Genomic DNA, 12,821 nt, shown 5'->3' with positions numbered 1-12,821 from the left:
AAAGAAAAAAAAAATTATTAATTTATTATTTTTTATACTTATTTTTATCTAATTTATTTTTGTCGTATTTTTCAATTCTATCAATCATATGTTAATGAATAATCAAATTATAGTTAAATTATTGTTTAAACAAACATATTTTCAATGGTCATATTTAACACCTATGACTACAAAATTTTTATACTAGTGTTCTATTTGGAAATGATGTAGTTGAGATACCAAACTGATGGTTGAGATTAGTTTACATTTTACAATTCAAGAAAGAAGATCATGCACTGATGGCTTTCAATGAAACTGGCCAAGCACATAATTCCTAGCATTACACAGTCTATTTTTCACGTTTTCCAGAAACTCAAAATATACAACTCTCCATTAATGGCTCAAAATATACACATAATAGGCGTCGTTTCCTTTAAACGGGCCGACTCTTGTGGGCTTGGGTCTGGTCTTGGGCCTTGTCCTGGGTGTACAATCACTACTAAAAAGATTCTCAAGTCTGATTAACATATATTGAAGATATTCAGAGAGACCAAAACCTTGGATCTCCTTCAGTGAAAGGCACTGAAGATTGACGTCAAACCTTATTGATCCACGGTTGAGACCATATTAAACGTTGAAGATGATAAGAGCTGAGTGGTTCATATATATTCATGATGTTGAATGGTTCAAAAGCTTGACCATATATATCAACTTGAATGATGTTGAATGTTGATCTAAAGCTAATAAGAACAGAACTGACCATATACATCAAAACTTGAATGGTTCAAAACATCTTGAATGATTGTATTGATCATGATGTTCTATTTGACATATTAAATCATGGTTTATGTTGTATACAGAAAATAGAATATCATTAAAAATCTTGTTTGTGTTCTTCGCAGAAATAGTCATTAATAAAGGCCTCACTTATAACGGAGAAATACCGTAAACAGAACAAGTGTCAATGAATGCCAAAGCAAAACAACCAAAGGACATGATATACACAATTTAAAATCTTAAAGAAGGAAGACCAATCTTATCAAGTTGAATCATGCCTCTCGCATCTTGAGGTAATATCTTAGAACCTCCTTACGTCCTAATGATCCTAGATTCCCCTTGAGGAGCAAAGAAATCTAAGAAATCTTCTCAAACTTAGACTTTGGGACTCATGATGTCCTTACTCGACTTGCCTAAGAAAAAAGATGTCACAAAAAAGCGTACATTTTAGACTAAATTGTTCTCAATTTTGGTCATTACTTGATCTTTCTTCTCAATATATTCTTCTTCCATTCTTTGCCGCTTCCCTCCTCCCCGGTTTGCCTTTTTATTTTTCACCTGGCTTCCTCCCTTTCTTCTTTGATTTTGGTTTGGATCTTGGTAGATCCACTGATTTTGCCTTTTTTTTTTTTTTTTTTTTTTTTTTTTTTTTCTCGATTTGGGTATATGTTTAGATTTTGGTTCAGGTATTGTTCGATTTTCCATAGACGTTAGGTTGCAACGCTACACAAATCTACCTCTCATCTAAGACTAATCCTCTAACTCCTCTTGCAAGATATATAGTCGTAAGTTTTACAACTCTTAAACAGTACTACCAACAAAATAACCAAGATTATTTCTTTTCATACCCCATAATTCAATTTCTCTGATCATAATTGTATGCTGCGCATTTTACTATTGTAATATAAGGTATAAAATTTGTACATGCTTATATAATTACTTAAACACTACATGATCATAACCATATCTTTGAAGTAATCAAGCCTTTTCCACATGCATGGCTGCATCATGTTTATCTTGTCACAGGTACTTTTTTCACCCTAGACTTTGTAAAGATTGCATCGAAAACTTGTCCAAATTACACATTTAAGATTTAATTAGCTGGTTAGAGACTTATGAATCAAAATATTCAAATATACTTTACATGAAATATATATGGGATTGAGGAAAGCAAATGGTTAATGTTAACTATTTTGTTTTTTTGTTATTCCGATAGAAAGATTAGAATTACCAGTGACAGAAGGCCGCGAAATGAAAGTATAAGAACGTCTAAATTGATGAAAAGTTGAAACTTGACAAACTAAACTGACAACTAACTCTAGAGAGCCCAATTTATTACTCAAAAGAACATCATGTATATACTGGGCTCCTTCTACACAATCTAGCCAGAGACACTGACAGCAATTGTCTCATTGAGCTTATCTATTAACTTGTCTAGGAATAAAAAATATGCGACTCTCCAATTATGGTGTAATACCAAAGGACCACACACTCCCCAAAATCCTGTAATGAAGCCCAGCACCACAATAATATGAAACCATGGGATTGAATCTCCATCTTCCTCATCATGAATGTCGTTGTCTCTACTGTCTTTAGTAAGATGGCCACACTTGGGAAGTGGGGCACCACAAAGTCCAGGGTTGCCCTTGTATGCAGAGGCATCAAAGCTTTGGAGTTGAGTGCCTAATGGTATTTCTCCGTATAGTTCATTGTCTGCAACACTGAAATTATTCAAAAAATTCAAACTTGTTAGTGATGCTGGTATTTCCCCAGACAACTTATTTGCAGAGAGATCAAGATCTTCCAAGTTTGTGAGCTCGGATATTTGGCTTGGAATGTTGCCTGAGAAGTTGTTATGGCTAAGGTCCAATGCATGAAGGTGCTTCAAACGTGCTATCTCTACAGGAATGTGGCCACTGAGACTATTGTTTCTAATGACTATATTTGGCTTCCAGTTGTAGATGGAGTTGTACTGGAGAAGCCAACGATTCAAGTTTATGTTAAAAATTGGTAAAAGAAAAGAGCTATTATCTCCAAGATACTGTGCTGATAATAGTGCTGGCAGTGCATAAAGTTCCTTTGGAAATTCCCCTAAAATGAGGTTATCAGACAATTGTAGAGAGATAAGTCTTGGTAGGGTTGGCAACCAACTAGGAATTGGACCTGAGATACGATTGGTATTTAGATTTAGGATTTCTAGCTTCTTAAGCTTAGATAGCCATATGGGAAACTGACCGGTCAGTTGACACTCACTAAGATCCAAAAATCGAAGATTTTTGAATCCATTAGAAGCAACCATATTGAAGTCGTCATTTGAAATCATCTCCTGTAGGAAATTGTGCCCCATAAGAACAACATCAAGCATCTTGCAATGCATCAGAATCTTGATTGCACTAGTGAAATTAGTAAGCCTATTGAAACTAAGTGAGAAGAAAGATAAATTTCTCAATTGAGCCACCTCATGTGGGATTTCTCCCTCTAATCGATTATGGGAAATTTGAATTCCTCTTAGGGACTTGCATGAGAGAAGGCTTGCTGGGAAATTTCCGGTGAAGTTGTTAAACCCCAGGTCAAGTATGGTGAGTTGTTGAAGACTGGAGAAATTAAGGTTGGAGATATTTCCTTGAAAAGAATTGTTTCATAAATCCAATTGGACAAGATTTGTGCAATTCATCAATGACGGGGGCAAAGAACCTGTGAGGAAGTTATTTCGAAGGTGTAGAGCTTTAAGTTGGAAAGCTTTGCAAAATCCAGATGATGGGAACCAAGGTGGAGCTATCCTTAAAGATCCCTTGCAAATTCCAGATGGGCCAATTACAAGATCAAGAGCCAAGAAGATCAAGGAAGCAAATCAAGGAAGCAATGCAAGGATTGGTGCAATCCACTTGGGATGAAGCTAGGAAGAGCCCAACACTCAAGATGGGCTTAAAGGAAAAAGAACCAGTTTTGATCCACTTGATACAAGCTATGGAAGACATGACTTAAAGATTGGGCCTATTGTTGTTAAGGCTTTCAATTTGTTTAACGGTATTTTATTATTAGTTTAGAAGAAGTGGGCTTGAGGATGCTTGGCCCACGTATGTCTTATTTCTAATGGACTAGGGTTATTTTTGGGAAGGCCTTGTATTTTTGGCCAAGGGTTTATTTGGAAAGTTATAATTTTATGTCTTACTAGGGTTTCAGAAGTAACTGTAGCGCGGCGTATGGCACTGTTCATGCTACAGTACCCCGACGCCTTGTTTACTTAGGGTTTTGGGGATTGTCTATTTAAACCACTTGTAACCTCATTTGAGAGGCAGACTATATGGAATTGTCATTGAGAGTTGAGTTATCTCCTCTTGTTCTTCTTGAACTTCTGAACTTATCAAAGGTAAATCAAAACCTTTGTGGCGTTCTTCCTTTGTAATCTAGGTTCTTGAGACGGATTCTTCAATGGGTCTAGATTTTGATATAATCTAGGTTCTTTGAACGAGTTCTCATCGAGTCTAGATTCTCCATCCATATACCTGAGTTTGGCTTTCTTGGGGTTGTTTTTCCAGTATTGTTGTTGGGTCTCAAAGCAAGTCTATTGGGGTTCACATCATTTGGTAATCAGAGCAAGTTTTCCAATCAGGTGTAATTCTATCTTTTATCTATTGCATCTTTAATTCTAGGGTTTCATTGTTCTAGGGTTGCAAAAAAAAAAAAAAAAAGTGCAGAAATTCGTTTTTCCTAGGGCTGCCAGATTACTCTATCATTTTGGTTTCATGTTTATCAACATTAGGTGGCTAAATTGCTTGTTTGTGGGCTGCCAAAATTTGCAGCATCTGTAGGGTTGGAAAGTTCTGGGTTTCTTGCATCTTTAAGTTTGTCAATTCCTTGGAGTGTCGTTTCATTGATTCTCTTCTATTTCCTTGCCAATTTTTATGTGTTTGAATTCAGTTGTTTGATTGTTGCAATTGAATATTGCTGTTTTTGACTGAAATAGTGAGAAAAGAAAGGAAAAGAAAAGAAAGGAAAAGAAAAGAAAAGAAAGGAAAGGAAAAGAAAAGAAAAGAAAAGAAAAGAAAAGAAAGGAAAGGAAAAGAAAAAAGAAAAGAAAAGAAAAAAAAATCGAAAAAAAAAAAATCCGAATTTTTATTTTATTTCAAAGGGGCTGCATATATCATTATAGTTGATATATTGTCTTGTGATTACTCTTTCCCTTGTATCATTTCCTTGAGTCTTGTGTCATTTTATTCTTTTAGTGTTTTCTCTTGTTCTTGTTTCTTGGACCTAATTACTAGTTGGAATAAGACAATGTTGTCTTGTCTTGATTTAGTTCAATTAGTTCTGAAAGAACTTGAGTGGGAAAACTCTTGAGGTAAAAGGCAAGAGAGTGTGAGATCATTATCGGGAAAAAGCCAATTAAGAGTGAAACACGAGTGGAGTGCTATTATTCGAGTGTAAACACGTAAGGGAGCGTGTGAGGTCTTTTCCACTAATAGTTTTTTTGTGTGCAGCGCGTACGATATCTCATAAAAGTGACTCATCACCAAAGGGGATGGCAGATAACTCCTTTATGTTGCAGGCTATGTAACAACAGTTTGAACGATTGAACATGATGTTAGGGAAAGTGAGAGATAGGATGGATCAACAAGATGAAGTAATTAAAAATTTACATGGTGGGAGAGATAGGAGGAGACGTGAACCTAGAAGAGAACATGAGTATGAAGATGAAGGAGATGGTGAGGATGAGGAAGATCTAATTTCTGAAGTTGGGATGGGTAGGCATAGAGGAGTCAGGCGTGAAAGAGGATTTAGGGGAAACCCACGGGGTCGTGATGGAGTAGATAGGGACCTTGAGAGCATCAAAATGACAATACCATCTTTCCAAGGTAGAACAGACCCTGAAGCTTATTTAGAGTGGGAGAAGAAGATAGAGTTGATCTTTGAGTGTCATAACTATTCAGAGGAGAAGAAAGTGAAGTTGGCAGTAATTGAGTTCACTGATTATGCTATTATTTGGTGGGATCAATTAGTGACCAATAGGAGGAGGAATTATGAGAGGTCTGTCGAGACATGGGGAGAGTTGAAAGCTCTCATGAGGCGGAGATTTGTACCTAGCCGCTACTATAGGGACCTCTACCAGAAATTACAAAATCTTACACAGGGGTTTAGGAGTGTGGAGGACTACCATAAGGAGATGGAGGTGGCTATGATACGGGCAAATGTAGAGGAGGATAGGGAGGCCACTATGGCTAGATTTTTGTGTGGTTTGAATAGGGAGATAGCCAATGTGGTTGAGTTACAACATTATGTAGAAATAGAAGACATGGTGCACATGGCTATGAAGGTGGAGAGGCAATTAAAGGGGAAAGGGACATCAAGGTACACTTCAGTTTCTAGCACTCCTTGGAAACCAAAGTGGGAGAAAGATGATCGAGCTGTAACAAAGGCAAAGACAGAACCACCTAAAGGAAACGGTGAAGGAACTAGCAACAAACCCAAGATGGCATCCCAACCTTCTAGAAATAGAGATATTAAATGCTTTAAGTGTTTGGGTTCAGGGCACATCGCTTCTCAATGTCCAAACAAACGTGTGATGATTATGCGTGACAATGGGGAGGTGATGACTGCAAGTGAGGATGATCGTGATGAGATACCTGAGTTGGAGGATGCTAGTGATGATGATGGAGTAGAATACCCCGTAACAGGTGAGTCCCTTGTTGCTAGGCGTGCTCTCAACACACAAATTAAGATGGATGAAGCAGAGCAACAAAGGGAGAACATTTTCCATACTAGATGCCACATCAATGGCAAGGTATGTAGTATGATAATTGATGGGGGGAGTTGTACTAATGTTGCTAGCACTACATTAGTTGAAAAATTGAATTTACCTACCTTGAAACACTCTCGACCATACAAACTGCAGTGGTTGAATGATTGTGGGGAGGTTAGGGTGGATAGACAAGTGTTAGTTACTTTTTCTATTGGGAAGTATCAAGATGAAGTGCTTTGTGATGTTGTGCCTATGCATGCTGGCCATATATTGTTGGGGAGACCATGGCAGTATGATAGGAGAGTGATACATGATGGATTCAAAAACATGTACAGCTTTGTAAAGGAGGGCACAACAACCAAGCTTGCTCCTTTAACTCCAAGACAGGTCTATGAGGACCAACTGAAACTGAAAAGTGAGGTTGCTCAAAAAAGAAAGAGTGAAAATGAGAGTGATAAAAAAAAAAGAGTGAAAAAGAGATTGAGCAAAAAAGAAAGAGTGAAAAAGAAAAAGAGTCTACTGAGAGAAAAGGAAAGGCAAAAGTGAGTTTCTATGCAAGAGAGAGTGAGGTTAAGAGAGCTTTCTTAGCAGATCGCCCTATGATTTTTCTTGTCTATAAAGAGTCTTATCTTAATCTTGATGAAACTAACCAACCTCTTCCTAGTTTGGCTGTTTCTTTGTTGCAGGAGTTTGAGGATGTATTCCCAGAGGAAATGCCCAATGAGTTGCCACCCATTAGAGGCATTGAGCACCAGATTGATTTCGTGCCCGGGGCTGCTATTCCAAACCGACCAGCTTATAGAAGTAATCCAGATGAGACAAAGGAGCTTCAGAGGCAAGTTGAGGATTTGATGAGCAAGGGGTACGTGAGGGAGAGCATGAGCCCATGTGCAGTACCAGTGCTTCTAGTGCCTAAGAAGGATGGGACGTGGCGGATGTGCATTGATTGCAGGGCGGTTAATAATATCACGGTAAAGTATCGTCATCCCATTCCTAGATTAGATGATATGCTCGATGAATTGCATGGCTCATGTATTTTTAGTAAAATTGATCTTAAAAGTGGGTACCATCAAATTAGAATGAAAGAGGGTGATGAATGGAAAACTGCTTTTAAGACTAAGTATGGGCTTTATGAATGGTTGGTTATGCCATTTGGACTTACAAATGCGCCCAGTACTTTCATGAGATTAATGAATCATGTCCTACGTGCGTTCATAGGCAAGTTTGTGGTTGTGTACTTTGATGATATCCTAGTGTACAACAAGGACTTAAATGAGCATATTGAGCATTTGAGATATGTGTTTAATGTGTTGAGATGTGAAAAGTTGTATGCTAACTTCAAGAAATGTACCTTTTGTATGGAGGAAGTTGTTTTTCTTGGTTATGTTGTTAGTACAAAGGGTATTGAAGTGGATGAAGAGAAAGTCAAGGCCATTAAGGAGTGGCCAACACCAAAGAGCGTCACTGAGGTAAGAAGCTTTCATGGTTTAGCTAGCTTTTATCGGCGTTTTGTTAAAGATTTTAGCACCATTGCTGCACCACTCACTGAAGTCATTAAAAAGAATGTTGGGTTTCATTGGGGGGCTAATCAAGAGAATGCATTTGCCACTATTAAGGAAAGGTTGTGCTCTGCACCCGTGTTAGCATTACCAGATTTTAACAAAGCTTTTGAGATTGAATGTGATGCCTCAGGAATAGGGATTGGAGCCGTTTTGATGCAGGATAGGCGGCCGATTGCCTTCTTCAGTGAGAAGCTAAGTGGGGCATCCCTGAAGTACCCTACTTATGACAAAGAACTTTATGCTCTTATTCGTGCATTAGAGACTTGGCAGCACTACTTGTGGCCTAGGGAATTTGTGATCCACACCGATCATGAATCGTTGAAGCATCTCAAGGGTCAAGGTAAGTTGAATAAGAGGCATGCTAGATGGATGGAATACATTGAGACCTTTCCATATGTCATCCGTTACAAGCAAGGTAAGGAGAATATTGTTGCTGATGCTTTATCACGGAGGTATGTGCTTCTTACTTCTATGAGTGCTAAAATGCTTGGGTTTGAATATGTGAAAGATATGTATGCCGATGATGTTGACTTTTCTGATGTGTATATGGCATATGATAAGGCGGCATTTGGTAAGTTTTACAAGCATGATGGTTACTTGTTTAAAGAAGATAAACTGTGTGTACCTAGTTGTTCTATGCGTGAGTTATTGGTGCTTGAGGCACATGGCGGGGGATTAATGGGACACTTTGGTGTCAAGAAAACCTTAGACATATTGCATGAACATTTCTTTTGGCCTAAGATGAAAAGAGACATCAATCGCATTTGTAGCAGGTGCATCACATGTAGAAAGGCCAAATCTAAGGTTTTGCCACATGGGTTATATACACCCTTACCCGTTCCTAGTGAGCCATGGGTAGACATATCTATGGACTTTGTTTTGGGGCTGCCTAGGACAAAAAGGGGTAGAGATTCTATTTTTGTGGTTGTGGATAGATTTAGCAAGATGGCACATTTCATTCCATGCCATAAAACAGATGATGCCACAAGCATAGCGGACTTGTTTTTCAAAGAGATAGTGCGACTCCATGGTGTGCCCAGGAGCATTGTTTCTGATAGGGATGTTAAATTTCTTAGCTACTTTTGGAAGGTGTTCATAAGAATTTAAAGACTTGGGAGGATTGTTTGCCATTTATAGAGTTTGCATATAATAGGACCATGCATACTACTACTTCATGCTCTCCTTTTAAAATTGTTTATGGTTTTAATCCACTTACTCCTTTAGATTTGATGCCTTTGCCTATTGATGGCAGGAGTAGCTTAGATGGACAAAAGAAGGCAGAGTTGGTGAAGTCACTTCATGAAAGGGTACGGCTTCAAATTGCCCAAAAGAATGAAAGGTTTGCTTCCCAAGCCAATAAAGGGCGACGGCGTGTCATCTTTGAACCAGGAGATTGGGTTTGGGTTCACATGCGCAAAGAAAGATTCCCAGCCCATAGACGGACTAAGTTGCATCCTCGAGCAGATGGACCTTTCCAAATTCTTGAGAAAATTAATGACAATGCATATAAAGTGGATCTTCCAAGTGAATATAATGTTTCTGCTACCTTCAATGTTTCTGATCTTTCTCCTTTTGATGTAGGTGAAGATTCGAGGTCGAATCCTTTTGAGGAGAGGGGGAATGATGGGAACCAAGGTGGAGCTATCCTTAAAGATCCCTTGCAAATTCCAGATGGGCCAATTACAAGATCAAGAGCCAAGAAGATCAAGGAAGCAATGCAAGGATTGGTGCAATCCACTTGGGATGAAGCTAGGAAGAGCCCAACACTCAAGATGGGCATAAAGGAAAAAGAACCAGTTTTGATCCACTTGATACAAGCTATGAAAGACATGACTTAAAGATTGGGCCTATTGTTGTTAAGGCTTTCAATTTGTTTAACGGTATTTTATTATTAGTTTAGAAGAAGTGGGCTTGAGGATGCTTGGCCCACGTATGTCTTATTTCTAATGGACTAGGGTTATTTTTGGGAAGGTCTTGTATTTTTGGCCAAGGGTTTATTTGAAAAGTTATAATTTTATGTCTTACTAGGGTTTCAAAAGTAACTGTAGCGCGGCGTATGGCACTGTTCACGCTACAGTACCCCGACGCCTTGTTTACTTAGGTTTTGGGGATTGTCTATTTAAACCACTTGTAACCTCATTTGAGAGGCAGACTATATGGAATTGTCATTGAGAGTTGAGTTATCTCCTCTTGTTCTTCTTGAACTTCTGAACTTATCAAAGGTAAATCAAAACCTTTGTGGCGTTCTTCCTTTGTAATCTAGGTTCTTGAGACGGATTCTTCAATGGGTCTAGATTTTGATATAATCTAGGTTCTTTGAACGAGTTCTCATCGGGTCTAGATTCTCCATCCATATACCTGAGTTTGGCTTTCTTGGGGTTGTTTTTCTAATATTGTTGTTGGGTCTCAAAGCAAGTCTATTGGGGTTCACATCATTTCCAGAGGAAGCTTGCCGCCCAATTTATTGTCACTTAACTCGAGGTTGGAGAGTTTTGTAAGGTTCACAATGCCGTCGTTGATGGATCCTGAAAGATAATTGGAAGGTATGGAGATTTCTTCTAGTGCAACAGCACTATACATGTCATGTGGAAGAAATTTTGTGAGAGAGTTAAAACCTGCTCGGAAAATCTTTAGTTTGGAGCATCCTCCTAACCCACGAGGAATTTCGCCACTATGATTATTGCCAGAGAAATCAAGGAGCCTGAGGTTGGGAGAATTGATGCAAGGAGAGGAAGGAATAGGCCCTTGGAGACCATTATTGCAGACATTGAGCTCGGTCAAGTTCCATGCTTGTTTGAGAAATGAGGATTGGATCGACCCATTGAATTCATTGTTAGAAATGTCAATTGTTTGAATGGAGGCAGGCCATGATCCACTAGATGAAAATAACAATGATATATTTCCAACTAGATAGTTGTGGCTCAGATCAAGGACCTTGAGTTGATTCAAGGATGAAAAGAATCCGAGGGGAAGAGAACCTGAAAGTGAATTATGGGAGAGATTGAGGTGAGAGAGGCTAGTGAGGTTTTCAAAAAATGGAGATACACTCCCTTTGAGACGCTTAGAGGGTAACGATATATGAGTGACCCGACCTTTATGATCACAAGAAATACCTTCCCAATGGCAACAATCAGTGGCAGACCAATTTAAAGCAGGGGAAGAGGTATTAATAAAAGGTAGGGACAAGAGAGAGTTGCGGTCTTTTTGGTTGCATGCATGCAGATTTGCCGAGTAAATGCTGAAACAGAGGAAGAAGGTGTGGATCATCAGGAGATAATTATGAGGGATAGATATTATCACATGAAACAGAAAAAGAGAATGAAGAAGGACATTCTGAGCAAGCACACAATGACATGCAGGAAACACCATGCAGCAGACAAGTTGGTGTAAAGCAAGATGCAGCAGCTGAAAAGCATAAAGCACAACACAGAAAAGTAAAGCAACAGAGAAGCATAAAAGCACACATCAACAGCTAATTAAGAGTGCACACAATTGCAGATAAAGTGATGTAAAGCAGTGTCTTAGGTTGTCATGAAAAGCCATGTCCTAGATTACTTGTAAATCAGTAGAAACTGTAAAGTTAATTTTAGGACTCTTCCTCTTTAGTTTTTCTATTTTCTGTAGTGTATATATACTTGTAACAGAACTTGTATTCGACAGTGTGAGTAAAAAGGAGATTTCCAATAGCCTTCTCTTCCATCTGAAGCTATACCCTTTTCTCATATTCACCTTCCACCTTCTGTTTTTCCACAAGTGCTACTCTGCACCTTACTTTCTTACATGGTACCAGAGCAGTAGTTGTTGTAAACAATGGAAGAAGAATCAGTCGACCAAAATAACCAGCATGTTTCACGCTTCCTCAACTTCTCTGACCAAAATAATCCATATAGGATAGAACATGGAGATAACACAGCAGCCAGTTTGGTTGCTAACCTCCTAACCACAGAAAACTATGTTACTTGGTCTAGAGCTATGAAAAGAGCACTCAGGGCCAAGAACAAGATTGGCTTCATTAATGGGGACATCAAAAGACCTGCAAGTCAGGATGATCCCCTTATGGAGGCTTGGGAATGCTGCAATGATGTAGTGGTATCCTGGATTCACAACTCAGTAAGCAACTCTGTGAGGACCAGTTTGGTGTTTGTTGATGATGCTTGTGCTATTTGGAATGAACTGCAAGATAGGCTTTCACAACAAAATGGGCCACGTATTTTTCAGCTAAAGAAATCTTTGGCAAGCCTCTCACAAGGAGATGATTCAGTTAGCATCTACTTTGGAAAACTCAAGACCATTTGGGATGAGCTAGCCCTATATGACCCGATGCCTGAATGTAGCTGTGGTCAACTAAAGATCCTAATGGAAAGGTACCAAAGGGACTGTGTCATCCAGTTCCTTATGGGATTAAGTGACTGCTACTCCAACACTAGGGACCAGATCATGCTGATTGAACCCATGCCTGCATTGAATAGAGTCTTCTCCATGATCCAACAGCAGGAGAAACAACACCAGATGATTTCTGGTATACCTTCCCCTGACCTTATGGCCATGTTCACTAAAGGAAGTTTTGGTAACTTCAAGCCTACAAACAGGCGTGAAAGGCCTTATTGTACACATTGTAAGATGCAAGGACACACTTTAGATACCTGTTTTAAGGCCGGCAATGCAAAAACACCTGTGTGTAGCCACTGCAACATGAGTGGACACGTGATAGAAAAATGCTACAAGCTGCATGGGTATCCACCAGGGCATAAAATGCACAATAA

The 12,821-nt window shown here is 38.9% G+C and overlaps 1 pseudogene; it reads right to left on the bottom strand.

Annotated features, from left to right (window-relative positions):
* Window positions 1-1,862: 1,862 nt before the first annotated feature.
* Window positions 1,863-11,343, bottom strand: LOC122292700 (annotated as a pseudogene).
* Window positions 11,344-12,821: the final 1,478 nt, after the last annotated feature.

The sequence above is a fragment of the Carya illinoinensis genome, chromosome 13, assembly GCF_018687715.1.
Source record: "Carya illinoinensis cultivar Pawnee chromosome 13, C.illinoinensisPawnee_v1, whole genome shotgun sequence".
NCBI lineage: Eukaryota > Viridiplantae > Streptophyta > Magnoliopsida > Fagales > Juglandaceae > Carya > Carya illinoinensis.
Note: the sequence above shows the minus strand (reverse complement) of the source record. Positions and strands in the feature narration are given on the sequence as shown.